Here is a 27,967-nt window from a genome sequence, read left to right as displayed (position 1 = left end):
TTTGCTTTCCTCCTTGGGGAATGCCTTAACCATGAGAAGGTTATGGAGCAGGTAAGCACTGTCTCTGCTCTTTTCCTCTGCACATCTTTAAAAGAAAAGCGTTCTTTGGAAAGGAAACTGTGGGAATGTGCTTATCAGGTGCGTGCTGGACTCTGCACACGACATCACCCTTTGTCCTCCAGAGCTCAGTGTCCTGTGCTGGCAGAGGGCACAGGGGGAGGATTTGCAGTGGCATTAATTACACTGGGTGTTTGCTACAGAGCAGTCCTAGGAGTTCCCATCTTCCTGGCTGTTTTGGACACTAAGTTCCCTCTCAGTGTTGTAGTAGTGAACACACTTCTCTGGAGTTTCGAGACCATCTGACTAAAAGATACAGACCTAAATTATCAGATTCTTTAATGGAGTTGGGTGCCAAGCGTTTCTGTGAAAATCTTCTTTGGCAATGTGTATTTTACATGCTACTTTTGGAACAGTATCTTTGTATTAGCAGCAGTGAGGAGAATCACAGCATGTCCACGTATGACTGGTTGGGGGTAAAGTTGGGACTGCCCTCAATTGCTGTTCAGTTTTTGCTGCCTTCTTGGCTTGATATTTTCACACCCAGTCACCATAAAGCACTGCTGTAGCATGTTAGATTTGCCTGTTCTAGGCTAGATGAGGCTGAATGGTGTTTATAATTGCCTTGTAATTTCCACAGTCTAGCATGATTTGGCTTTAAGCATACAATGTTAAAAATAACTTTTTAATACAAGTCAAGCAAATCATAATAAGCAAGTTGCTGGCAATAGTCCTTCTGGTGTAGAGAAGTCTTACATTCACTGATTAGGAGTGTACATTAATTCAATCACAGAGGTTAATATTAACTCAATTAACTGAAATCACTTTATATCATATTTTGGAAATTCATTAATTAAGGAAGTTTGTGCTGATGTTCAGTTGCATCAATTGTCTTATGATCCATTTTGTTTGCATCTCTGTCTCTCTTCAAGTCTTTGGCACCTACCGATTTTTAAAGAAAGCAGTCATGCCCATAGTTTAAAAAGTCTAAATTCTTAACTGGACTGAAAAAAACCCTGTAGCAGCACCCCTTTTTGCCTCAAGACATTCTGGTTTTGTTTTCTCTGGATTTTTTTATTTTATTTTTGTTTGGTGGATTATATATCAACTTCACGAGCAGACATGTTGCATTTTACGTTCTTAAGTAATCATGGTAGTGTCTTTACATAGATAGAAAGAAGCTGGCCTGAAGTTACCTTGGTGGACATTTTGATGAAATAATTTTTTTGCTCATTAAACTGCAATTTGCATTTAAAATCCTGCATGAATAATGATATGACTTTGATATGTTACCACTTATGGAAGGTTTTTCTGTCACAAAAAAGAAAGAGAAAGAAAATAATAATAATAGAAAAAGAAAAGAATTATGTGTAGTTTCCTGGCTGAATAAGTTATCTACTGTCACAGTAAACCAGTAAAACATTCTTGCTTGTCAGTCACTGCTTTTGAACCCCTGTATGTCCACCAAACATGATATTTTATTATTTCATAGCTCTTTTGAACAGAATAATGTCAATCCTTACTGTATCTGCCAAAAACCTGTCATGATAACTTCTGATTTTTATTTCATTTCAGCAGGAATAAAATTATCTGAGTCATAGACCTGTGCAATGTTTTGATTTGGAAATATCAGTTAACCCCTTTCTGAAAAGACAGGAAAAGAGTATTTTTTAAAGTTTAATTTGAATAGGTACATTCAAAAGTAACCCTTAGGCTGGAGCTGAGGGTGCAGTGGAGCCTCTGAAAGGCTCTAGTTAAGGCCTAATGGATACAGTAAAAAAGATAGTCTAAAGCAGAAAAAGTTAACAATAGAGTGCAAGAATCTCAGATGGCACTAGAGTTTGTCTCCTCTGAACTAAGTGTCACGAAATCAGTCTGCAGCAGCACTAGTTCCCATGTGTTTATATAATTGTGGGAATAAAATCTAATGAAGCCCTCTAAAGCAAAATTTTAGCATTTGTTATTGGTTTTAGTTTCCTCCCATTGCCATTTTGGGTCAACACCTTCAGACAGAAGAAGAGCAGAAGCAGTTCTGGTATGAATATTAGTATTGCATATTCCTATTTAATATGTGAAATGTGGGAGTGGGAATATTCCTCTTGTATATGTAGGTGTGAGTTATGCTTTTTTTTAATTCTTTTCTTTAAAACCAGTTTTGACTGTTACATGTGCTTGCATGTCAGCATTAGTTTGTGTAAATTAAACTTCAGGTGCATAAAGACAATGACAGCTGCAGAGAGATGCTCCCTTCTCTTTTTCTAATCTTAGCTTTGATCTTTAAAAAAAAAAATCCTGGAAGTTAAAATTCAAATATTTTCATTAGGGTGTCAGGAAGAAGAAACAAACAGAAGAACAAGAGAACTCCTGCCTCTTTCTTTCATCCCAAACCTTGCCTAAAAACCTGAAGGTGCTACTCACAGTATTGCCAAGTTATCCTACTACAAAGGGCTGCTCAGGATTTATAATATTAATTCCCTAAAAACATAGGCTGTGTTTGATTTTTTTATTTATTTATTTTTTTAGTGCTGGCTTCACTCGCTTACTGAGGATCTTTTCTATTTGTACAGTACATGTTAGATAAAGAAACTATATACTTATGTTAGATATGCCTCCCATTCTGTTACAACTAGATTACTCTTTTTAAGTACTGCTAGAGCAGAACGTCAGGAGCAGTCAGTGTCTCGTTCTTGTTCTTCAAATGAGTTGTTGTTAGAAACTGCATCTAATCTAAATATCCATCCTCAGCCCACCCTTCCAGAGCTGTCCATACCAGGGCACAGATTTCCAGTTCCTTCAGTTTTAAAAGGGAATATGTCCTGTAAAATCCCTTGCATGCGACTCACCACGCTATGACCTGATGGCAATGTTTGTTTCCTGTTTCATAATGGGGTCTGGCAGGTGGGAGAAAGTAAACCTGAGCAAAGAGAGAAGACCTGTATGTCTTGAAAAAGTAACTGCAACCTATTTTTATCTTTTTCCTGCTGTCAGAAGGATGTAAGCCTGTATGAATAGGGCCTGCACAGATTCCAACATAGGTACATTCCATACAATGGGGATATTGAAACTTTTACCCCTTAGTCCAGAAGTTACTCTACTGAATTTCACAGAGCTGAGTAAATTGACTGAATTCAACAGCTCCTGAAAGGAAATGTGTAGAGCATCTTTTTATGCACGAGGGCAGAAAACCTTTTTATGGATTGCTGCCTTTGCCTTGCAGGTGGCTGCAGTATTGCACCCAGGGCATCTCTGGGAAATGTGGATCTTGCTGTTGATAGAGGTGGTGGTGTGGCTGCTCAGCAACAAACCACGGGAGAACAAGTCCTGGCATAAATAATAACAGCAGCTCTGATTCTGCAGGGGGTGAAGCTGATGAGTGGTGTTTTGTCCTTGGCATCAGATTTGGGCTTCCTCTTGTTGCACCAGACATAGACTCTTTTGACCAGAGACCCCCAGGGTGTGTTTTGCAGCATGGGCCTTCTGTGGCCCTGCTGCTGGCATGGAGGAGAGCAGTTTCCCAGTTTTCTTGGACACTCTGATCAGCTTTTCAGTGTGCTTTCTGACACAGCTCCAGTGTACTGCCTTGTGGTGGTGTCTGCTTCTATCCAGAGACTTCTCTCGGGAAATAGCTGAGCTAATTTTAGAAGCAAAAACAGTCAAAAGAGGCCCATTTCAAATGCAGCCAGAGTACCTCCTGTCTAATCAGTTCTGAAATCTGATTGATGCTAAAGCCTTTTCTTAGCAGAATGTTTATTAATCTTGAAGGGGGTGGGGAGAAAAACAACACAAGAGATCTTTTACGAGGCAGACATAAATGAACAGAAGCTCTTTAAATATGAACTTGTGGGAACTGAGAGATTGATGCAATACATCACAGGGACAGAAAGGCCAGACGACAGCTTTCTGAGTACATGTTGGCATAAAATCAGATAGAGAGAAAAGAAACTATGGTACTTTTTGCCTGACATGACCTGAGGAAAATTACTGGCCGTTGTGTGGCTCTTGCATCGTTGTCTCGGGCATATCATGTTCTGTAGTGATTAAAATACAACTTCTGGTGACAGCAGGAACCCAAATGCCCTTCTGAATTGTGTAAAAAGTGCGACAGTTGTTCCTTCAGCCCAGGTCATGTTTCAGTATGTGCTTCAGCAACTGCTTTTTATTCCATTTGATTCCTGTATCATTGTTCTGAATGAAAACAGAGGAAACACAAAATCTTAGGGCAATATTCTGTTTATAAGAGGAAAGGTCACCTGTTGTCAGGGTCTGTGAATATTGCATGGATTTACACTGTTCCAGGAAGACAGGGAAGACAAAATTGAAATCAAGCATATTTTTAAATCTTTCATCTAAGCTCTCTTTTACTGCTCTTTTTCAAGTTGTGCTGCAGAATGAACAGCTTCAGGAGAATACGTTTTGCACCATGAGTAGAACTAGTGTTATTTCCATAGCAGGGCTACTGTTGAAGACTCTTTTCTTATACTGACTACAAGAGGCTGGGAGATGAAGAAAGTCCTGAAGAGAGGGCATCTGTCATCCATTTTCTGGTGTTTGCTCCTGAATAGACCTTTACCATGTTCCATTTCACACAGGTAGGGTTTTTTTGCACTGAGTATTTTGTCCTATTTGAGTCTCACATAGCTGTTACTAGACTTTAAAATGTTACTTAGATGCAGGCATGAGAAAGAGACTTTAACCTAAATAAAGTAGGCTTGAAACTAATGTATCTGAATCCAGCTTTAAACACTCACATTTTGGGCTGCGCAAGTTAAAAGGCACCACATTATTTGGAACTGTACATACGTTTCTCCTCTGACTGATACATGCAAAACAACTAATTCCCTCTTATTTTTTGCTGAGATGATGCTTCCCAGTCTTCCTTGTAATCAGCTTCAGAAAAAGAGCAGTTTTTCTCTGTGCAAAATGTCTGCCGTAAAGCTGGTGCCATTCTAGGACATCTTGTTACATCTGATTGTGCCTCAAATGTCATCTTATTTTTATCTCTGTAGTCTGGGCCAGAATGAACACTGATGAGCTATTTCTTGCGTGATTTAAGTTCTTGGAGCACAGCTGATAAGAGCTGCAACAGTCATGCGATGTACGGCTTGTTACAGCTCTCTGCTGGAGTGGGTTTTACCACGCTCTGGCTACAAACTGTAGTGGGAGCAGATAAGCCTGTGCTGAAAGGTTTTGACAAATCCTACTGAGAGTGTTTTTTGAGAGCTGTAGGACCTTTTTGAAGATATATGTAGAGATCCAATGTGAGGCATGGAGTGAGAGCCCTAAGGCAAAGAAACTGCTCTACTGTTCATTTGCTTAAAATTACTTTGGTGCTTAAGTCACTTCTGAGCCAAAAACAACCAGATATTAGACCTCAGTGAACTTGTGAATGTCAGAAATATTTTGGGAAATTTTGGAATCCTTCATCATAACCACGTATTTGGCCAAGATATGATGTGTGGCCCCAGTTCAAAGAAACTGTAAATACTGCCATTTATCCAAAGTATTATTCCCTCGCTATGTCTAAACTTCAAAGAAAAGCAGTTTCTTAATAGTTTGTATGATGCTATAAATAATATTTTTCTTTATTGCATACTGAGAAAAGAAAAGCATTTCATGAGTCATACTTATTGTGGGGTCTGCGGACAAAGCTCTCAAGGCTTTATGAGTTTTCACAATGTGCAAAAGGCTTAAGATTCAACAGTCTGGCTTCTTCCAACAATAAATTAAAAACAGATTGTTAAAATACTTTGACATGAGTAGCTGAACCTACTTCAAGACACACCTTGATGACTGAGCTGCTCTCAGATTCAAGCAGAGGAAAGGAACTATATGCAAAACCTCCTTACAGGTCAGATGAAGGAAAATCTTTGTCCAGAAATTCCTTGGGTTTGATTGGTGTTATCAGTCAATAGGGTGGAAGTAATATGTTTACTGAATGCTGTAATGCATAACTACCAGGATTGTTTGGGGGTTTTTTAATTACTTACTTGAAATGAAACCTGCTTAAGAGAAGTGACACTTAGCCATGATTTACTGCAAGTAACACAAATCCTGTTGTTACAACTCTATTCCTGTTGAAGTCCATGGCAACAGAGAGGAAAAATTGATCCTCCTTATTATAATTTAAAACTTCAAGCCAAATTGCCAGATAAGCTATGTCAATACCATTTTGATTAAATATCAGATCTCTAAATGTGGAAATTCCAATTAGACTGTTATCTTCTGTAAAACAACAAAAGCAAAACCTGAAAAGACAGTGGTTTTCCAGGTGTGCAATTCCTTACCCACAGTATTATCTTCTGCAACTAAGTACCTTTGAGTGACCCAAGTGCTGCAGTTTTTTACTGTCCTGTGCAAGTATCAAAAGATGTGAAGTTCAGTGGGTGCATCTAGATGTTTAACCAGGTCTTCCTTAGCTAGAAGGGTAGTGGCAGTATCCTTCCTTTTGTCTGAACAACAGCTGAAATAATAAACCACACTCTGTGACTGGACATGGCTTTATCTTCAATACCTCTCTGACAGGAGAGAAAAGCAATCAGAGCCATGGTAAGGACAGGATCACCAAGAAGTGATTGAATTTGAATTCAATTCTTCTTCGAACACATTTCCTGTGTCTTCAGATATGTCATCCAGAAATATCCATTTTGCAATGGCTCTGAGGAAAGCATGTGATACCCTGGACCACACTGAATGATCTTCTGACTGACCAAATCTATTCCATAACATTTGCAAAGAGTCCAGTAAATACATCTGGGAAGCGTTTCCATTTGTGCGCAAAAGCAAATATAACTGACCCTTTAGTACACTTCTGCAGACAGTCACGTCTATGAACTTTGCATCTGCAGAGATTGCACTCAGATTGCCTCAGATGCTGTGCCCAAACTTAGAAGGCTGAAATGAAACTCTTAAGTTTAACTTTTTTTTCACCCTTTTGAGAATGAGATCCTCTTGAAAAGCTTTGGTTTGTTGATCTATCCCCAGCTTTGGAGAAGAACTTTCTTATCCCCACTATGCTTCCAGTTTCTGCTTTTCTAACATGTAATAGTCTCTCATTCCTTTCAATTTGGAGACTGGAGAGAACAATGCTATATTACTGTAGAATATTTTTTAACTTTGTTTTTCATGAAATTTTTACAGGTGAAAATACCATAAGACTAGTAATTGGTCCTATTCAGTAAGGAAATGGAATATTTAAGATTTCTAGATGAGACCACTGAGATGAGGGATTGTGCTGCCAATATTTGAGTAACTATTAAAACACAGTAAACACTGTGAGAATGGATTGATGCAAGTGATAGTAACTGCAGTATTTCAGATGTTCAGTATTTGCAAGTCAACAGCTTTTGTGCCTTCTCCCTCTCTGCTTGCCTCTCTGCAGCATTTGCCATCTTTTTTTTAGGACTTTATGAAGACTTTTCCTGTTATGTTCTTTTTACTGTCTCTTAAGTATGATTTGGCTCTATGTACTTGATGAATGTTAAATGAACTGTAGGGAAATACTTGATTACTTGGGAAATCAGCTCTTAGGGTTGTTATTTTTTGTTTAACTGTACGGTTAAGTCCATGAAACAGCAAGATACTCAAGCACAGACCTCTTCAATGCACAGCTTTTTTACAAATAGTAAATGACTGCTTCAGTGGTATCTCACCTAACACACAAATGTCAATATTTATAGGGGGGTTTCAGTGTGTCAGGGGGTACTTAATAGCATTTCCATGCAAGGGATCATGATTTTCCACCATCAAGAAATCTAAAGCCTTTTATTGACATGGGGTAAAGATACTGGCAGCAATTAAAACCAATACTAGAACAGTAAACAAAGGTTGATTTTGTATATTTGTCACAGGCGTTCATCCAAACTAAGCTGTTTCAACTTGAACATGCAGGTTGGAATAGCTGAGCACAGACACAGAGGTGCTACTTAAGGACAAGATGAAGTAGTGAATAAGTTAGTTTTCAGTATCTGGCCTTCTCTAAGAGATCCACTTGTCTCTTTGGAAACCGCTGTAAAAATTCAGATTAACCTCAGTAGAAGATGAAAATAAATATTAGCATGCTGTTAATAACCAGTGTGATCCCTGTGGACCAGCTTCCAATATATTTTCCCTAGCTAGTGTCCCAGTGTATCCAATGCAAGTTTAGCTTCAATAAGAATAATTAGTAGGGAAAGCTGGGTCTCATCACTGTACTGCTGGTCCATGAGTGTAGGACTCTATTCTCTTTTGCTCCTTAGGAGACTAAATCTCCATGACTTTGAAAACTTCTGTGTTTTCAGTCTTGCTACCAAAATTCTTTCCGATAGTCTCAGTTGAACAGACATACCCTTCAGCTGTAAAGGTAACCAGCTTAAACCAATCAAATTCTACCTGGGAATTTTTTAGGAGTTTCTCTTTGTCCTAACCCTCTCCTTCTGAGAAGTTCTTTTAGGATCTCACTGTTCTACGAGTCAGGTAGTTTTCTCCTATTTCCAAATTCAGCCTGTTCCCAGGCCACAGATGGTCTTTTGGTCTTAACTTGTAGAAATCTGTGCAGGAAGTGCTCACTGTTTCTCTCAATGTTTCTTTCTTTTGTTTCTTGTTTGGCTTTTTATAGTAAACAAGGAAGCCTTTCCCTCAAGAGGCTGATTTTGGCCTCTTTATTAATGTTCAACTAGTAACTTGTGTTCCTATGCTTTGCACTAAATCCTTTGTGCAGAAAACCTGAAAAAAAGTTAACTTTCTTCTTCCTGTGCAGAACAATCTTTTGTGATCCATGAAGGGAAAATAAGAATTTTTTTAAATTTACCTGTTAAATTCACCTGAATATTATTCAAATATAAAATACATACAGTGATGGGACATCCTGGAATCTTGAATTTTCAAGTTTAAAACTGGTAGATGTTAAATGACCAATAATTTGTCAATATAATCTCCTAACTAAGTCTGAAGGATTAGTGATGATCTCTTTGCTAAACATATCTTCTGCATTTATCAATTAGCTTGTTTATTGGAGATTTTTGGTCAGTGGTTCTTTTAAGACAGGGCAGCTGAGACTGTCAGCTCTGCTGACTTAAAATAGCTTTAGCACTTTGGAATTTATGACTTCAGAAATGAATGCTGTGGGTTCTATTGGCGATTAATAACTAAAACCTGTAATTATTTCTGGGGGACAAAACAGGGACTGTTTCCTTTTCATTGAAACTAATGTAAGTGTCATGGGTTTGTACAAAATGCAGTTTTTCATTTGTCTTGGTCACACAACATACCAGCTGATGATAAAGACAGTCAGAAAAAAAACCTCCTCTATAGTTTTCAGATTTCATATTATTTACATGAAACTAGTGTGAAAGTTAATCCTGTAGCACAGCAGAAAGGGTTGTATTACAAAGTATTTTCTCAGACAGAACACTGTTTCTAACCTAACTGTATGATGAGGTCAAATAGACCTTTCAGTTGGTTGAGATATTTTTGTTTCTTGCTTGGAGGAGAGCAGAGGGAGGAGGAGATGCACAGGAGAACTAAGACAAGAATTTGTCAGTGTATTTAAGGAGATCAGTCATAGAAATCACGTGTGTATCAAGCACATCTGGTCCTGGTCTTCTAGTTTTAAGATGAGGATAAAATATTGAATTCCTAGAGTCAGAAAAGAGCAAAGGCAAAGGAAGCCAAATCCATTGTCAGCAAGTATGTTTCCAAATAAAGAATAGTTTAATTATGTTTCCTTGTTAAGCCTGTTTTCTAGAATTTAAAAATAACTAAGAGCACTCTTTAATCAACACTGCAAATTATGATCTGGCAGTGACCCTGTGTCGAGCATCCTGCAGGTCTGTGCTGTCTGGGTGGTCACAGTGGGGACAGATTTATGAGTTTTTCCTGAATGCCTCCTGGACAGCTGGGAAGGAGGCCACTGTTCTTTTTTGGCATATAAATGAATGCCAGTTGTGGGTAGTGTTGCCTAAAAAGACCTCAGAGAAAAAGACTCTGGGCCAGTTTAGTGTATAAGATAAGTTAAAGAGAGCAGGTCCTTTAGTGAGGCCAGAGGAATACACACCCTGCATGCCTGCCCAGATAGTGGCTCTGTGATGTCATAATAAGGTCCATCCAATCCCAGATCTGTCCATCCCCAGTTCTGCCCCCCTCCACACCCCTTCAGGAATTGGGTCTGGGGGCGTTTGGGACCCCTTCTTCCTCATCATCTTCTTCAAAGCAGGTACAGTCCTTGGAGCTTCTCCAGAGTTCTGGGCTTGAAGGTTGCTCTGTCTGCACGATATCTCCTGGTCCAGGCTTAGAGTGAGATGTTCTTAAACGGGTGTTTTTCTACAATTCTACCTTGAAAAGAAGGCTAAACACACCAGAGGAATTTAGAGGGATTGATAAAGGGTAAGGGATATAATACAGCTACATTAAAATCTACATTTACTACAGAACTACTTCTAAAATCTATAAAAGTTAAAAAATCCAAAATAAAGCTCTGAGGCATCAATAGTGGCAAAACTGAAAGTTAGGTCTTGCCCTTTACTTCCAGATAACTACCTCCAATAAAAAATAAAAAGGTGGGATTTATCTCACCCACTTCAGATATATAGGTGCAGTTACTGAGCACAAACTGAGTGCAGAGAAATAAGTTTATCTGGAGTGTTGTTTGCTTGCTGTTTTAAACATTTTTCCATTTAAAGCTGAGTAAACAACTTTGAAATGTCCATTTCTCTTCACCAAACTTAAAAGAAAGTTTGGCAGCAAGTCTAAACATAGAATTTTTTTATTTAGAAGTATGAAGTTGGGCAAAAGTTCCTCCCCCTCAAAAGAGGCTGTTTATAGAGCCTCCTTTCTGCTTATTCTGTTCATTAGAGCTCAGGTAGGGATGCTAATTTTGCAGCACTTAATTAAGATACAAAAGAGGCCCTTATGTCATCTGGGGAGCTGCAGTGGTGCCAGGTAAATCAAATTCTCCCACCCCAAGGGCTTCCTGGGGATCCCACACTCAGGGGTGACAGAAGGCCAGAGTGCAAACCTTTACCTCCTCTCTCTCCTCATGTCTAATATATGGGGAATTACCACAATATATCAACCTTGCTTTATTAAAGTATTTCAAACCAATGTTTACCAAACTCTCAGATTTAGACCATGATGGTCTAAAAGGTGCTGTCCACCAGTGCTTCTGGGATAAAACTGCCTAGTGATTCACAAGAATTTTAAAGAGTTGCTGGTGGATCTAAAAGAATTCTGCCTACCCATTTAAATTACATATGTGATGATTTTTCAGTGTTTTCCTGTTTATACTATCCTTAAACTTTTTTATAAAATTAAATGACCTGTTGTTCCTCCAGCTCTTTAAAAAGAAAGAAACAATTTCTTGCTGCAGGCATTAACTTATTTATGTAATTGGGCCAAATCTTAATTGTATGTATATCTGTATCATTCTACTAATTTCAGTGAGAAAGAACTCACTAGAACTGGTAACTGAACAGAAATTCTGCTGCTTAAAAGCAACTGATGACCCAAGAACAATAGAAATGTCATTATATGTGTTTATAGTGTCCTCTAAAACAGAATAAGAAATTTAATGAGAAAATGTCTGGAGGAAGGAAAATATTGCATTATCTCTGCATATTGTATTGTCATCTTCAAAAACTACTCTGAAGGAAGAATGAGTCATTTTGGAAAACAGAGAAGGTAATGAAATATCCATGAAAGGTCTGAAAACTGAATGGTTACAGTGTCTACTATAAATAGATTTTCATAAGCTAAATAAGAGATTTCAGTAAAATATCCAGGTGCTGACTTGGACAAGTCATTAAATGTGTTGGGAGGTGGGGTTGCCTGAGTTTCATATTCTCGTGGAATAATTAAGAATTCTCAAGTCACAACAAGTATTACAGTGTGGTCCTTATTTTGGCTACCAGTGCTCCTCCTGCATCTCTTCTTTCTCATGTTATCTTGTTTGTTACTTCTCCTTGTGCATTGCAGAGTAATAGTAAATGTCTGCAATTATTGTACCTTGATGCTTGATTAAAGCAAATGAAAAAGGAGGGGGAGAAATCTGTGCAGTCAGAAGAAAGCTTTTGTAGTCAGGTAAAATATTATCAAGAAGAGAAAAAGTAATCCCTATGAAATGACTCTATTTCTAAAAAGAGGAACAGCTTATTTATTAGACTCTGGGCTGGTTCTTCTCAAAGACGAGCTGGTCATGGAGCTCATCAGTCATTTCTACCAACATCACAGCACCAGGAGTTGTGGAAAGAAGTGCTCAATTACAAGTGTTCTGATCTTTCCCTGTGACTCTGTGCCAGTAACCCTGATCTTAGGTTTTTCTTCAGCCCTGTTCTTTCTAGCTCTGACAGGCAGTGAGAGGGACACTTGTAAGCACTGCTGAGGAGAACAGTGGCGTCCCCCTCACATGAGTATTAGTTACTGCACGAAGAGCTTTATGGGACTGTAAAGTGTGATTCCTTTTCGCCCCCTCAACTTCACGAGTTCTCATATTTCTTGTCCTCTGTTCTTCCATACTATTTATAACCTATAGCTACGCAGATCACCCTCACTGTAGCTCCCCTGCTAGTTTAGAAGAATGTTATTGTCGCCCTTCTGTCTAAAATTACTCTAGCGTGCTTTATTTTCTCAGTTTCCTCTTATTATTCCCCCTCAGATCATTGTTCTTGATGTTCTTTCTAAAATTATTGTATTGATTTCCTGTCTCTCTCCGTGTCTTTTTATTATTAAGATGATAAATGTTTAAAGATAGCCTGTCATTTATCACATATATCACATCTCTCTTTTATCTTAGAAGAAAATTGCTACCCTGAATTTAGGAGCTGAATCACAAGTGTAATGGCTAGAAGAGCCATCAAACACCTCAGTGTTTTGTTTCATTACTTCATTTCCAGGTTGCTGGTAGAAAAGGACTATTTGTATTCCAGGAACAGTGATATGATGGTTTGCACTTAAATCTCTGAAACTAACTGCCACTGAGTATCTGTCAAAACAACTTCTAAAAAGAAGCTGCTGTAACAAAGATATCAGTCTTACTTAATTTTACATTAAGTGCAAAGCCTAAAAGTTTCAGGTCCATAACTTTGCTGCTTCTTTACCATTCAAACTTCAGAGTCAAATGATCCCATGTCAAAAGTCAACTGCAACTTGTAGGCTGCTACTGCTTTGGGTTTAAAGGCTTTAAACATATGAAACCGAAGTGGTGTTTTCGTATCTGGAACCCTAAGCCAGACTAGGTTCCTTTGATCTGGTAAACTGTTACATGTTTTGATTTAAAAGGGAATATTTTGCACTTTTACTCACTCAGAGCCAAGTCTTTGTAGGTGTGAGCTCACATACCTGCTGGGGGAGCCTCCTGTCTCAAGGGGCTGTGCCCTCACTGCAATGTATAAACCTGGTCTTTGATTCAAACTTAATATCTCATGTCTGCGCTTCTGCTGATGTGCTGCAGTCAGATTGCTCTGGAAAAAGGCAGCTAAGGCTTGTCCTGCAGAATTATATGGTCCTTGGGTGCAAAGGAGGGGAAAAGGGGCACATGAGCACCTGAAAACCCACATGAATCTAGTGAGACAGGGAGAAATGGAGCTATGGAATAGAAAACTGGGCAAAGGGTATAGACCCACAAGAGCAGGGAAAGGTGGACGCTGCTCCTTGTGTGCTTGCTCAGAAACATCAGGAGGTTGGTATTCCAAGTCTCCTGCTGGAGGCAGAGGCTGGAGCGCCCACACCCTGTGTCTGAAGGGCAGCGTGGGCAGTGCTGATCTTCAGTGCAGCTGTGCCACCGCTTGAGGATGTCATGTAAAGAGTCAAAACAAAAGATAATCCAGCCCACATGTTGGAACATGGCTGGATACCATCAGCTTGAGTGGAATTTCACTCCAGTGATGAGTGAAATGGAGTACTCCATCATGGAGTACTATATTTGGAAAGATAAACATAAATGTATGCTTATATCCTGAATGCAAGTTATTCAAGTTAGATAAGACAGGAGAAAGTAAATATAAGTAATGCTATAGACCAGGGTGCCAGCTGACCTTGTGTTTTCTCAGCTCACTTCTCAGTATTTGTTCTGCTGAAAGGAATACTTGAGTGTTTCTTTGTAATGTTTGTGAAAGGATTGATGTGTTCATCTTTGTGCTTTTCTGTCTCAGCACTGCAAACAAGATAATGAGTGATTAATGTACTCTGGTAACTCCATGGGCACGCTGAGCGACACGCCAGCTGCTCCTGCTGAAGCCCAGGGGTGAGTACAGCAAGAGGAAGATGCATAATGTGTACAGTGTGTAAAAGGATCTGTGGGGAGGTGAGGATGTTTACTCAGCCATAAAGAGAACAGGTTTGTGAGTGTGTGTGTGACTCCATAGAAAACCCAATATCCTGTTTATCAAAGGAAGTCTCTTGTTTTTTCATGGAACGAGTCGCCCTTGCATTTGCATCTTGGGACAAGAGAAATAAGGAGAAAAAGTAAAAATAGCTGCAGTATCAAACCTTCTTCCTGAACCAACCACCCCCATGGAGGGTGGTTGAAAGGCTCGGCTCAGGCAGAGAAGTGTAATTGTGTGGTCAGCTCCCAGGTGGGAGTCCTGCTTTATCTCTGAACAATAGAATAATTTCCATCTGCTTGGTTGGAGCAGAAACCCTCTCTGTTTCTGACAATACTTGGCATAGCGTTGACTCTAAAACTGTGATTTTCCATTGTTTTTTTGACCCTTGGATGACTTTTTTCAGGGACAAAATTTTCCTACCTGCATGTTTTGTGTTCAGTGTCACTGGCTTTTCTGCTGCATTGTCACTAGGAGAAGGAAAGTGCAAGACAGTGGCTGTATGTAGACAACTTCACTCATTTTTAGTAAGGTCTTGCTGAGTGGCACCAGAGGGTGATGGCCTGACCACTGGAGATGTGAGTTGTAGAGTTAGTGATTTCCAGATCCATATTAGAGATGGAAACCTCTGCCCATTTAAGGCTAGTGAAAGTCATCTCAGGCTCCCAAGACTCAAAGAACATTTTTTCCATCTTGTGCATAATGACAGACAATAAATATTGCATTAGGCCCCATCAGGGCTGTAGCAACAGCAACGCAGAGGCTGTGATGCACATGCACAGCCTTGCAAATGGTTTTATTCATGATGCTCAAGATGGAATAAAGCCACGTTCCTTCTAGCTCAAGAGAGTAAGGAGAGGAAATTCGGACGCTGGCTGACTATCCCAGTGGCTCCCTTGTGTCACAAGCGATGGGAGGGTTTCTGGGGGGAAGGGCTGATGGGGAGAGCAGGCCCAGGCTCCAGCTGGGGGTCAGCAACGGTGGGAGGGAAGGAAGAGCTGAAGCTGCCTCATCAGGCTTCTCAAAGAAGAAAAAGCATGTGACTTTGCAGAAAGAGAATATCTAAGTTAGATCAACCACTGAGTACTTATAAAAAAAAAATTAAGGGAAACCAAAAACCTCGTGATTTTATTAGTTTTAGGCATGTGTTACTATCCCCTGTGGTGAGCCTGATAGCTTTCTTTGCCAAAGAATGGCTATAATAAAGTATCCTTAAAAACAAACCAAACATTTTTATATATGCTGCAAAGCTGTCCTAGCAAAATGCAACCCCTGACTGAACTTTGAAATGTCTGCTTCTAGAAATACAAACCAATGCCTTTATATAGCAGCATACTGACAAGGATAATTTATGTATTCCACAGTATAGAAAATCCTGGAGGCAGTGTTATTTTTAGCTGTGTAACCTTTAAGTATATTCATCTATATACTAGTAAATTGGATTTTAACAGGTGAATGACTTAATATAGCAAGGCAGATGAATTACAGATGTGGACAATGTCTGCCCAAATCGCTATTTTTTCCTGGCTCTAAATTATTCATCTGGGATGGCCAGAAGCCAGCTATGGGGATTATTGATAAAAGTGAGTTAAGAATAGATTAGAACATTTCTCTTGTGCAGTATAATGTTTCTTTGTTGACTGCGTTATTTTCCATCTTCCATTAAGTGCTACAAACCAGACTTTTTAAACCCAATTTTCAGCTATTCATGTTCTATATAAATAATATTATTATATATGCTTGAGTTCCTTGTTTGTAGGGCAAGGGGTGTTCTTTTAAAAGACATAATATTGCTGTAAACAAGAAGACAAACATTTCAGCATTTTGCTTAGGCATGGATTTTCTGGAGAAGTAGAACTCTTCTTCTGAGAACTTGCCAGCTGTCAGAGCTGGGTGGCTGAAACGTGCAATACCTTTTAATTTTAGTTGGTGGTGCCAGTGCAGTTGGTATTCTCCTTTGAGTATTAAAGTTTTAGCCCAGCTGTGGTTTTGTATATTTTTTTCTTCTTCTCTGTCCCTTTTTTCACTATTGCTCTTTATTTTTAATAAAACTAGATTACTGAGAAGATTAAAGAAATCTTTGGCCTGCACCAAAAAATGAAGAGACAGAGTTACATAAGGGGAATTAATTCGGAATGTGATAGTGGAAAAAAGCATCATTCCTTTTGAAGCATAAAATAAATGAGGTTTTATTCTACAATATGTGCAATAAAGTTCTAATAACTATGAAAAATAAATGAGGAGTGTACAGTGGTGTAATAAATGTGAAATGATTCTGTCTCTATGAAGATCATAAGGGTCATCTTTTTGCTAAACTAACATAGTGCTTCATTGCCTCTGAGATTAATTTGGGTTCCCACCTGTCATACAGAGGTTATAACTGAAATCAAGAAAAAAACCAGAAAGATTAAAAAAATCATTTATGAGGAAAAAAAAAAGATACAGAAACAAGTCAAAAATCCTGATGTTTCTTTTGGATTGGAATTGGAGTATTTTAGTCCTTGGTCCTTGAATAGCTGTAAACAAGTGGTAAAACCAGTAACAACAATTCTGGTGCTCTGTACCAGAAATATGGAGAAAGGACAGCAGGCAATTCCTATGTAAACACTAGAGGTTAAAGACTCAGCTCTAAACTCTGACCTTGCCTTTTTGTGTCATCAGCATATATTTCCTTGGTCTTTTTTTCCCCAGTAATGAGAATAATGCTTTCTCTTACATATTGTCAGAATTACTTTACTTATTTCCATGAATGCTTTTTTCAGTCCCAAGATGAACATTTTCTTGTGTGTAGTACGTTTCCATATGACTTTTAACTGTAAGATAACTGTAAAACAAACTACAGTTCATCAGCCTTGCTGGTAATACAAGAGAAAGCATTGTCCCAAACATCTTTCCTGGCAGTCTTCCTGCTTCTGACCTTTCTCCAGCTCTGGGTTTCTGATCTATTGGATATGATGAGTAACTTGGTAACACGAGTAAGAGTTTGCCTTTAGATGAATGGAAGCTGAGGTACAGGTTGCATATACGACAGTACTGTTTTTAAAATGTCCGGCTGCCTTATTTTTATCACTCCTGGCTTTGAATTAGTGTGTAACTGGGACAACTGGAAATACTGTAGTGATGTGAACTGTGGTGCTGCCTCTCAATGAAATGTCATTGCCATTGCAGTCATTATTTAAATGGCCTTCTAGAAAAAGAGATTTAGGTAAGAAACAGCAAATTGGGAAATGGAATTTGAATGACAACATGATCTAACATGCACAGTGTTTACAGAGGTGGTGCAATAAATTACCTGAGTTAACATATACAATCACAGAAAGAGAAGAAAGTTGAAAGTAGAAGATAGCTCCAGTGCAGTTTAAAGCTGATACTATCTCTCAGATGATTTTTTTTCCCCCTATTTGGTAATGTGCTGACTTATGATACAGAATCGTATCATTGAAAATTTGAGGTTTTTAAAATTACTGTTGTTATTCTACTAAGTCTCACTATTTCTTATATTCCCTTGTTGTTCTTCATGTTCCAGCCAGGGTATATCTCGGTGGCCAGGGTGACATTCATCAGGTGTTGTGTTGTTTACTATGGCAGTCTTGCCAATGCAATAACTTGTTTTGCTGCTCTTTCTCCTTCCCTGCCCTACCTCTTCCTTCCTCTGCCCTTTTTTCTGCTCACACTTGGCTGTGAAGTCCTGCCCCATCCTTGAACTAGTTGTGAGCCATAACTGAGCTAATTTATGTTTCTAACAACATGAGCTAAAACAGAATGGCCTGGCAGGTGCCAGACCCAACTGAACAAGCTGGCTGAGAGCAGGGGGAGGGCTGGAAAATAATGGTCTATGCAGAGAGGTTCTTCAGTTCTGTCACAAGAGACAAACCTTACTGGCATTGTGGCTGTTTGCTTTTGTTTGCTAACAGATTATAGAGGAATTTTTGAGGGATACATTCCGTGCAGGTAGCTCAGGGGGGAGCTGAAGTGTGAGTTCTGGGGGGCAGGAGCCTGAGGAAAGAGGCCATGAACTGCTGACCCTTTTCATGACAAAGGGCATGGGGACCTGGGGCACAGCCAGGTGAGGGACACTCAGAGACACAGTAGGAGCTGATGGCCCCAGACTCTACTGCACTTAGGCTGTGAGGGTATAAAAGCCACGGGGTTCCTTTGTTCGGGGTCCTTCCTCAGAGGCACCACCTCGAGTTGTTAATTTCTTAATTAGTTTTTGCACCAAAATTAAATTATTTTAAGGATTGAGACATCTGAGGAGACTCTGCTCTGGGAAACCTGGGGCTGAGCTGGTGAGGAAACCTGGTCTGACTGTGAGTGGGGGGGGTGTAGCTCCGGAGGGGCTTCGGTCCCAGCTCAGGTGGTCCAGATGTGACTGCCAAAGTAGCTCTTGGATTGTTGGATGGGGAAGCTTCCTAAACAATATAGAAACACTTGACCAAAATGCATCAGTTTGATGAAAATGTGTGGTTTAAAGAACCACAGCCAGAACCAGGACAAGCCCTGAGGGGCACAGTGGGAAGCATTTCCCCCATTAACCTTGGCACTGTTGTTCCTTGCCACTGTTGTTTCCTTTCTGCCAGTATGAAAAGTTTTCTCTTCCTGGACTTTGCATTGTGTTTCCCTGAAAGGTTTCAGTCTCCCTCATGGAAATTATGCAAATGTCCGTGTGCGCACGTAAAAAACTGACAATGGCACAAAAAGTACAGGACTAAAATAGGTTTTGCTTATAAAAAAAAAGAATCTATGTAGCAATGGGAGACCTAATTTCCCTTTTACATATTTAAATTATTAGGAGATAATTCTGTTCATGAGTCTGCCGAAGTCTCATTCAGAAAATGAACTATAAATTTTAAGAAGTGGATGCACAAATTTAGTGACAATGATGAAGTAAAAAACCCTGGGATCTAGAAGCAAATTAATTTGCTGCCCCAGAGCTTTAACAGCCGAAAGAGTTCAGCTTGTGTTTCAAAACAAGCTGACCTTCTAGCAGGGGCCAGGCATGAAGCTTTTTGCCAAAGGTGAATGGTTTGGAAAACTGAGCGTGTGTGAAAAGGGAGACAGTGGAAACTATTCAGTTTGGAGCGCACTTGGGCTCTGGACAGCAGCTATGTAAAAATGTCAGCCTCTGACTAAGTAGGTCTGTTTTCTGTGTGTATAATCAGCCTCAGCTTGTTCCCTGTTTCATGTCCTGCATGCAGGTTGTACTATCACCGCAGTCGATATATGGGTGTTGGTGTTTTAGTTGCTTGGTGCTTCACAGCCAAATGCAGATGAAGCAGACACTTGCCCAGCCCTGGCCATAAGTGGAAGTCTTGCTTTGCAGGCTCTTCTCTGCAGATCTCTTCTTGTTTCAGCCTTGCAGGTGCTAGCAATGCCACGGTCCCAGCAGAGTCCCTTTTGGAGATGTTTTCAGAAAGATTGGGCTCTGCAGGAGAGAGCTGCCAAGCATGCTAGAGGCCACCCTGCTCTGTGAAGTGTGGGTGTCCCTTTGCCAAAGAGCCTGATGGGCAAGCATCAGGTCTCTCTTCTGTGAATGTCACTCCAAAATTCCAGAAAGGAAGCACCGAGACCTTAGGTCTAGAAAAGCACGAGTAAGGCCACTGAAATCAATATAATTTCTCCTAGTGATTTGCTGGTGGCTTGAGGTCCTAAATTGTGACAGGAGCCATCCAAAACCATCTATTTTGATGTAAATATGTGTATTACACATTGCTATGTTTATACTTCAGTTTTCTGTCAGATTTTAAGCTCTTCTAATAACTCCTGAAGTGTAAGAGACAGGTATAAATGACCTGTAATTGAGTGTCGTTTGTCTGACAGGGGAAGTTAATAACGTTAGTCTTTGAGGGAACTATAGCAAGAAACATAAATAGGAGCAGAACACTGTGTTCCTTCGGCAGTGTCTTGCACTAATCCTAATACGTGAGCAACCTACCAACACGGCGTTATCAGATCAAAATGGCCAGCCAATAATAAATCAGCCCTGGCATTAGCAAGGTTCTTGCTGTACAACAATGTGACCTCCACTCTGGAAGAGACTTTATATTTTGTCAGAGATGTTTGCATTTGGTAAAAAGCAAGTTGCAGCAGTACTTGGTAGATGTGCAGCACGGGTCAAAAAAAGAAAGGGTGACATGGGGAAGGTGTAAATTCAGAGCATGTATTGATGAGTTATCTTCCAGCTACCCGGAACAGCTGCAGGGGCCACTAAGTGTTTCCAAAACACAGCAGAATTGGGCAGACAGCAGATGCTCGGTGGCATGTGGGTTATAGCTCAGAGCTGGACATTATTGATTGCAAATGGCTCACTCACTGCTGGCATACAGGGGCAAAAGTAAACCTCTCTGTGCAAACGTGTAATACTTGAAAAACTGAATGTAGGTATATAATGAAACCTGCTTTCAAAGTTACTGGCATTTCCATCTACAGGAAAAAATGTCTTTTCATCTTAAAAACTATTTGAGAATAACAGTCAGTGCAAAAACCCCAGTATAATATATGAGACTATAATTTGCCCCCTTTGAAATGTGCTGGATGTGGAAGAGCAAAGTTCAGTATTCTTTTATTTATAGACGTCTTGGTGGCACTGGGTGTTTTTTTTGTGACTATGTTCCTGCATGCTATCAACATCCATCAATGCATTTCAGATAGATCCCAAACCAGAAGCTTTAGGGTTTTTCCATTCCCTCCCCTGCATTTTCCAAACCTTTGTAATCCCAGTCACAGACTGTACCAAAAGTCATGATGGGTGGATAAAGCATTAACAAGAGTATCAAGAGGTACTGTTTCTATTGAAAAAATAAGAAGTATTTGGTTCAAAGTTATTGGTTTGATTTAAACTGTTTTGAAGTCAATTGTGAGAATCTACTGACCCTACTGCAAGATGAATTATTCCAAGAGATCCAGCACAAACATTCAGAGCTACTTAGCTAGAAGTAGCAGGGTATCTCAAAACCAAAAAACCACACTAAAGGCACATATTTACTGTTTGTGTACTAAGCACAAAGAGAAGGGCACAGAGCACGCCAGGAGAGAGATAAGGTAACTTCTATTTTATGCCATCAAATCGTGTCTGACAACACGGTGTATCTATTTGTGAACAGTGTAAATGAGCCTGAACCACATGGGAAAGTGAATAAGAAGGGACCTGTGCTGTTGGATGTACAGCTGATGGCAGAGGATGTGCCCTGTACTTTCTGTACTGTACAAAGCAGGAAGGAAGGGCAGGTTGCATGATGGCAGTACCAAGCCATCAGGATTTCCTCCCTGAGAATTTCTGGTGAATGTCAGAGAGCATTGTGCATTACACTGATAGATATTGCATCAGTGCATAAATTATGCATGTACATCTGTGTCAGAAGAACGTAATCACGGGTCCAAAACTGGGCATGCAAAAAGAAACGCTTGAACTGTGATTGCTTGTAAAACTTTGCTTAGTCTTCCCCGAGTAAATACATCAAGACATGATCTTTAAATCTAGAATTTAAGTACTGCTTTGATTTCCAAAGACATTTGAAATGCGCACTGCTGCCCAAGTTTGGGCACAGCTGTGGCCAGCTCCTACCCCCATCTCTGTGCAGATCATTCACAGGTAGGTGACATATGAAATCCGCATGGAACTGGTATTTTTTGGTGCCCTTGTGCATTCTCTAGTTTCTGTACAGCTTTGCTGTTGCACAGAATGTCTATAAACATAACCCACGGTCACCTTTTGTACTTTCTCATTTTCTCCCCAAACAAGAATGGTCTGGTCTGGACTTTGCAGTAATCTCTGATGTACGAGCAGTCTATCTCCAGTGATGCAGGGAAGGAGTCACAACCTCAGCCAGCGATCCGAGCTTGCTGGCAGGAGGAGGTGTGGGGCTCTGCCCTATATTTGAAGGCAAAGTGCAAAACTTCACACAGACCAAAGGGACTCAAGTATTCACTTGACAGATGCAGAAATCTGCAGTTGCAGAACAGTTTCAGAGCCAGAGCACCCAAAACAAAACCTGTGTTTCCCTAGAGTAGGATCTGGCTGGTGATGGAAATGTCCTTCTGCCTTCCTATGCTTGCAGCACTTCTCTCTGTCTGTGTGTCTTGCAGCCACAAGCTCTTTCAGCTGCTGTCAAACTTTCTTCTCACCTTGAAGTTTAGCTGTAAGGCAGTTCCTCTGAAGAGCCCAGCAACAGCAGCAAAGAGCAAAAGCACTGAAGCCCATCACTTCATAGTGCTTTGCTGAACTCTCTCAGAGATTTATATGAGACACTGGCATTTTTGCTGAAAGAATAATCAAAACTCCTCGAAGTGTTTAAGGAAAATATGGCAAGAATTTAAGTCTTGTGTTAGAAAAGTTGTTTGTGTCATTCCTGAAAGAATTTATTTATAAATAATGTTGTAGTACATTAACTTCTTGTGCACCCAGTCCTACCCGATCCTCTTTCTGGCTCTTGAAATGTTTAGATGGAAAATACAAATATATCTAATTATGCTTACTTATTGTCTGCCTCTTGCATTTACAAAGATGCAACCAGGTTTAGAGCTAAACTACAGCACTTGTTTAAAAATGTGCTGTTTCAGAGACTCTTACGTAGAATGTTTGAGTTCTGGGTTCTGCTTGAACTTTGTTTTTTTGTTCTCTTAAATTTTTCATTGCTATGTCATCAACATGGAGGAAAGATGCGTGAACAACCTTTTTAGGTCAGTGACATCTGTGTGCTCAGATCCTAGATCCACGTAGATGCAGGTGTGAGAACTGGACAGTACACTTCAGGAAAGGACTGCGTTTACCCTGGGATTGACTCAGCATTTTTAATATCTCCCTGTCCAACTCCACCAGTTGTCTCTGGAAGCCAGAATAATGTACTGCTAAATGTGATCAATGCTATTTGTATCCAACTTGTGGTAACAAAAAAACCCCAAACCAACACCCAAAAACCCCTGAAAATCATCAGGTCCTGGTAACATTTAGAATTACACCCATAACAAAGCCCTCACTGGTGGGACCTTCTGCTGATTGCACTGAATCAAATACAAAGTGTTGCACCAAGGGACGCACGGGCACTGCCACACTCCCTAGAGAGGTGACAAACGTAGCAGCCTGTTTCTTTCTGTGCTAATTGTGCAATCCCTTTGTCATCATCAAGGCAACTCTTGCCTGCTCTTGCAGCAATCTCTGCTAGTCCTCTTGCTTTTTGTGTGTGCCCTTGCTGCGACCCCAGGCTGCCCTGGGATCTGCTGTCCCTGCTGCTGATGGCAGGAGCTGGGTCGTGGGTGTCCCCAGGGACAGTGGCAGAGACAGGGGCTCTTTCACCTCTCGTACTTACACGCTCAGAGGTGTTAAACGAACAGTGATGCAGTGCCTCTTTCTGGATCTGTACACAGCCCCACGCTCATATATCACCTCTGCTGTCTGTCTGTAGGTTTTTCCATGATGTGCCTTTATCTTGGCAGTTTCATTTGATTCTCAGCGTCTGAAACACAAGGTTCATACATCAAAAGGGGATCCCACCCCCATCTGAGGGGTTATGTCCATAAATGGTATTTAGATTTATAAACCGAGTAAAGCGGTTGCTATTTTAAGGAGATGCTGCTGAAAGTCTGGCTCTGACCCTCTGCAACTAGGTCTAAATAATAATTTTTAAATGTTCCACAGTGGTGAATCTGTCACCTGCCAGCAGATCCTCTGCTCTGCAGCAACAGGGGCTCCAGGCAAAGGCAATGGCATTGCACCATTTTATGTTAGTCCGAAACACTCAGTAAGAATTTAAAAGTCAAAGCCTCTTAAATAATAAGAAAATAGGAATACGGGTTGGAGAGGAAAGTGAGGGTTATTAGCCTTGTATGTAGTAGCCTTTTGTGCTTTTGGAAGTCACATTTCAGTCTTTGTTCTGCAACCACAAATGCTATAAACATGTTTTTAAAAGAGAATTGAATTAATCGTATTAAACAACAGCTCCCATAACTGAGGGCTCTCATAAAGCAGAAAAGATTCCTTAAGTTGGAAATGCTGTCCAAGTGCAACGTGCTTTCAATTTACCTCTGGTTCTAAGTCTTAAACTTTCACTTTCCATTTTCCTTGCCCAAACCTTGTCAAATAATCTCACTACAGTGTATTGCTAAATCCCCAATTAATTAACATGCCACGATTGTGTTCTGCCACTGCCTGACGGCCCTACTTTTACTGCTCTGCTCAGGAAGCTGTGTCATGAGGGCGTGTAAGGGCCACCGCGCTGACACCCGCAGCTGCGCACGATGACATCTCCAAATGAATCAAAAGGGAAAGGCAGATTTCAATGTGCACATCCTGGGCTGCAGCAGTGACTGATGCGGAAAATATTAAGAAGTGGCATAATGAGTAGTGTATGTGGGAGTGCTGGGTGTACGTGGGGCTTCACTAAAAAAAGCCTTGTGCCGTCTGACACTTGTTTGAGTAAGTCTTAAGTCGACAGAGCGAGAACAAAGACTGCACCTAAGCTTTCTGGGCTGGCCTAAGTGAACAGCAAATCAAACAAGCAGGGAGCATCAGGTTTCTATTTTTAAACTGAAAGTTCCTTTTGGTTTTCTGCAGAACGGTGTGTGAGCAGTGAAAGGTGCACCTTTCTGTAATGTGTGTGATGATGGGGAGTCAATATGAGTCTGCTTCTGTTGGCTGGAAGTGTGGGAATGTGCACCACCGTGTAAGTATCGCCTTCGTGCCCACTGGGACATGCAGGGGAAGCGTAATCAGCTGCAGAGTTGTTAATAATCCTGGTGTGACTCGCAGCACAAGAGGTTATCAAGGCCCACTCTGTGGGTCAGGCTCTGGGTGCAGTGCAAACAGCTCCTCTGGGAACTATGCACGTAGGTTTAGCACTGTGTGCTATCAAGTATTCGACAGCTCTGAGTCACTTCTTAACCTTTCTCTCAACCACTTCAGTAGTTGGAAGTGATGAACAGTTTTGCCACCAAGCCCTGCCTCGCCACACACTCTCACCCCAAACCAACAGCTGATACTTGCGACAGCGAGGTGGAAGGAGGTGTAGGGAGCTGGCTGCTTTCTGTGCCAGAAATGCCACAGCTGGCATCCCGCTGGGGGTGAGGACATGTGGGCGAGAGGGTAGGATTGCAACATCCTAAATATAGATGGGAAGTCCCCAGTTACGCTGCTGTGGGACTACATTCCAGTCTCTGACAATAGCACATGATTTTCAGACCGCATTTTTGCAGCATAATGCCGGGTTTGCCTTTTTCTTAAGGGCCTTGCGCTGTGCTGTTCAAGCTCTGGGTGTGCGAGCAACTTTGGCATAATATAGAATATATCCCTGACATAAAGCTGGGCAAGTATTTTCATGTTGGAGTGTACGTGCTTGTCCGTGATACATAAGCTTGTCCTGGGCTCCTGCAGTGATAATGCAGAAAGAGAACTTCCAATCACACAGATTTCTTACTGTTTGTGAATGGCTGCTGGTTTTGCTCCTTCCTCTTCTGCAGAATTCAGCAACTGGCAGCACTGACTGTGTGTGCTCACAAGAGCATACAGGAGGGACAGGGAAAATGTGAAGCTCCTAAGTCCTAATTACAACCTCAGCAAAGTCTTGAGAAGCTTTCCAGCTTTGCTTTAACCCATTTGCTTTCCTAGATCTGCACGTTGACTGAACCCCTTAACTCTTAAGGATGCTCTGCACAGTGGCACAAATCTCTGCTCATTGCCTAACTCATCATGGCAAAGACAAGATGATCCCTCTCTGCTTGTGCTCTGGCTGCAAACCACTGCTTGGAGATTTCTCACAAGCGGGCCATCGGCTCTAATAAGCACTCAGCCTAATTTTATTTTTTTGCTTTTCATTTTTTTTTTAATTTTTATTTTTAATCTAGCTAGTCACATCTTAAAAGCTGTTGATACTTCCAGCCTCTGGGTGATCCAGAGTGTAATTACAGAGTGTGCAAGGACGTGTTCCCGCTTGTTTGTTTTAGATCTGCCTCCCAGCAGATGCAGTTGGGTGCCAGACACTTCCCGCATTGTGTGAAGCAAGGAGGGTTTGTTTTGCTTTTTTTTTWAAMYTYYYYKSWMYWMYTKSMAAAWTWWWAASMRGRMCCYYYKSYWMYTTTTTTTCTCAGCATAAAATATTAAACCCCTTCAGAACTGACTGTTGGGGAAGAAGGTGTGAAGTCCTTCCTGAGAACAGACCCTTTGCCAGCTCCCAGACCAGCAGGGAGATGAACATGGATCTGATTTCACAATGCAGGGCTTTCTGCTTATCATCTTGTTCCCATGGGCTTCTCTGTGGGAAACAAATCTCTGAAAGGGAAAGTTGTCCAATGTGATATTGGGATTTCTCTTAAGCACTGGCTACTGAAGGCAGCGGGAGCCCAGGGAAGCCAAAATTGCTTTTGAAAGCTGTTCCAGTGTTGCCTGGGGATTTTGTATGTCTTTATTTTCCATCTCCTCCCAGTAACGTATGGCAATAAAATAAGATCTAGTGTTAGGAAATTGCTCTGGAGTTAACTCAGTTTTTTTTTAAAATTTAAAGCGATTCCTGAATGTCTGTGTTCCTGGTACTTTATTCCAAATGTAACTTCATTTTGGCTTAATGTAATTCCTTGAATTAAGTAAGCAAAAAACAGCTGTGTACCAGCATCTGAATATTTCTATCCTGGACCGAGTACTGTGGATTATTTTATTCCACATTAACTATTCCAGCAAATTCTCCTATGAAAAAAAAATGTTTAATGGAACTGTGGAAAGAATTAAAACCTTTTTTTTCCCTAGTAAATCAAAGCATCACTGTAACCTCATTGAATTGCTTCATATTTTCCCAGACCGAGGAACTAAAAGGGTATTTTGGATAGAAAATTCTGTTATGCTGACATTTATAAATGCCAGTCTTTTTACCAACCATCTTTTTTGCAAATCCTCTACTCTGTTTAAAAGCCCTCATTTTAATTTGAGAAGCAAGAAAGATATAGCAATAACTTCCCTTTTTATAACAAAATTGTGCTGGCATTTTGTGCAGCTGAGCTGAGTCTAAGGTGTATTTCCTTGGTTCTTTTTATGTCCTCAAAATGAAGTTTCTGATCTCCATTTCCCACATGTCCATACAGGGGACCAGGTACCAGGGAAGCTGGAAGACCTTCTTGTCAATCTTCTTGTCACTCGCCTATTCCCACGACTGTAATTGTTGAAGATATTAACCATTTTTCAGACGTGGCTACTCGACACAAAGCTTTCAGGAAACCAAACCAGAAATCTGCAGAGCTGGAAAGTTGATATTGGCTGAGAACAGCAGGTATAGCAGTGAGAAAATCTTCTTGATAACCTGGGGCTGCTCCAGGACAGAAGGAAAGGTGCCTCCACTGCCAGGACTGCCCCATCAGCCACACCACACCGGCCATGAAAACATGGCAGGCTCTTCTCCAAGGGTTAAAGTTTTAAGTCACAACTTTCACTGCAGTTTGCACTTATGCCTAATTAACTCAAAATTAATGGTCCAGCACCTAGTCCAACAGTTATGCTCAATGGTGCAGAAAAAAAAATCTCTCTTTTATGTTCAGGATAATACTTTTTTCCTAGAACAGTGTTGGTTAGTCTTGAAGACCAAAGAATTGTAAGCATAACTTCAGTGTATACACTTATTTTGCTTTTGTTTCTTGTGCAATTG

The 27,967-nt window shown here is 40.5% G+C and overlaps 1 long non-coding RNA gene across 1 annotated transcript; it reads left to right on the top strand.

The window, feature by feature from the left end:
- The first annotated feature begins 9 nt into the window (after positions 1–9).
- Positions 10–27,967, top strand: LOC108640800. The gene is made up of 5 exons (XR_003916049.1): positions 10–51; positions 4,506–4,646; positions 14,178–14,269; positions 24,898–25,006; positions 27,411–27,967. It is a non-coding gene; the product is annotated as an uncharacterized LOC108640800 (long non-coding RNA).

The sequence above is a fragment of the Manacus vitellinus genome, unplaced genomic scaffold (assembly GCF_001715985.3).
Source record: "Manacus vitellinus isolate BGI_N305 unplaced genomic scaffold, ASM171598v3 scaffold_44_pilon, whole genome shotgun sequence".
NCBI lineage: Eukaryota > Metazoa > Chordata > Aves > Passeriformes > Pipridae > Manacus > Manacus vitellinus.
This window is presented reverse-complemented; position numbering and strand designations above follow the sequence as displayed.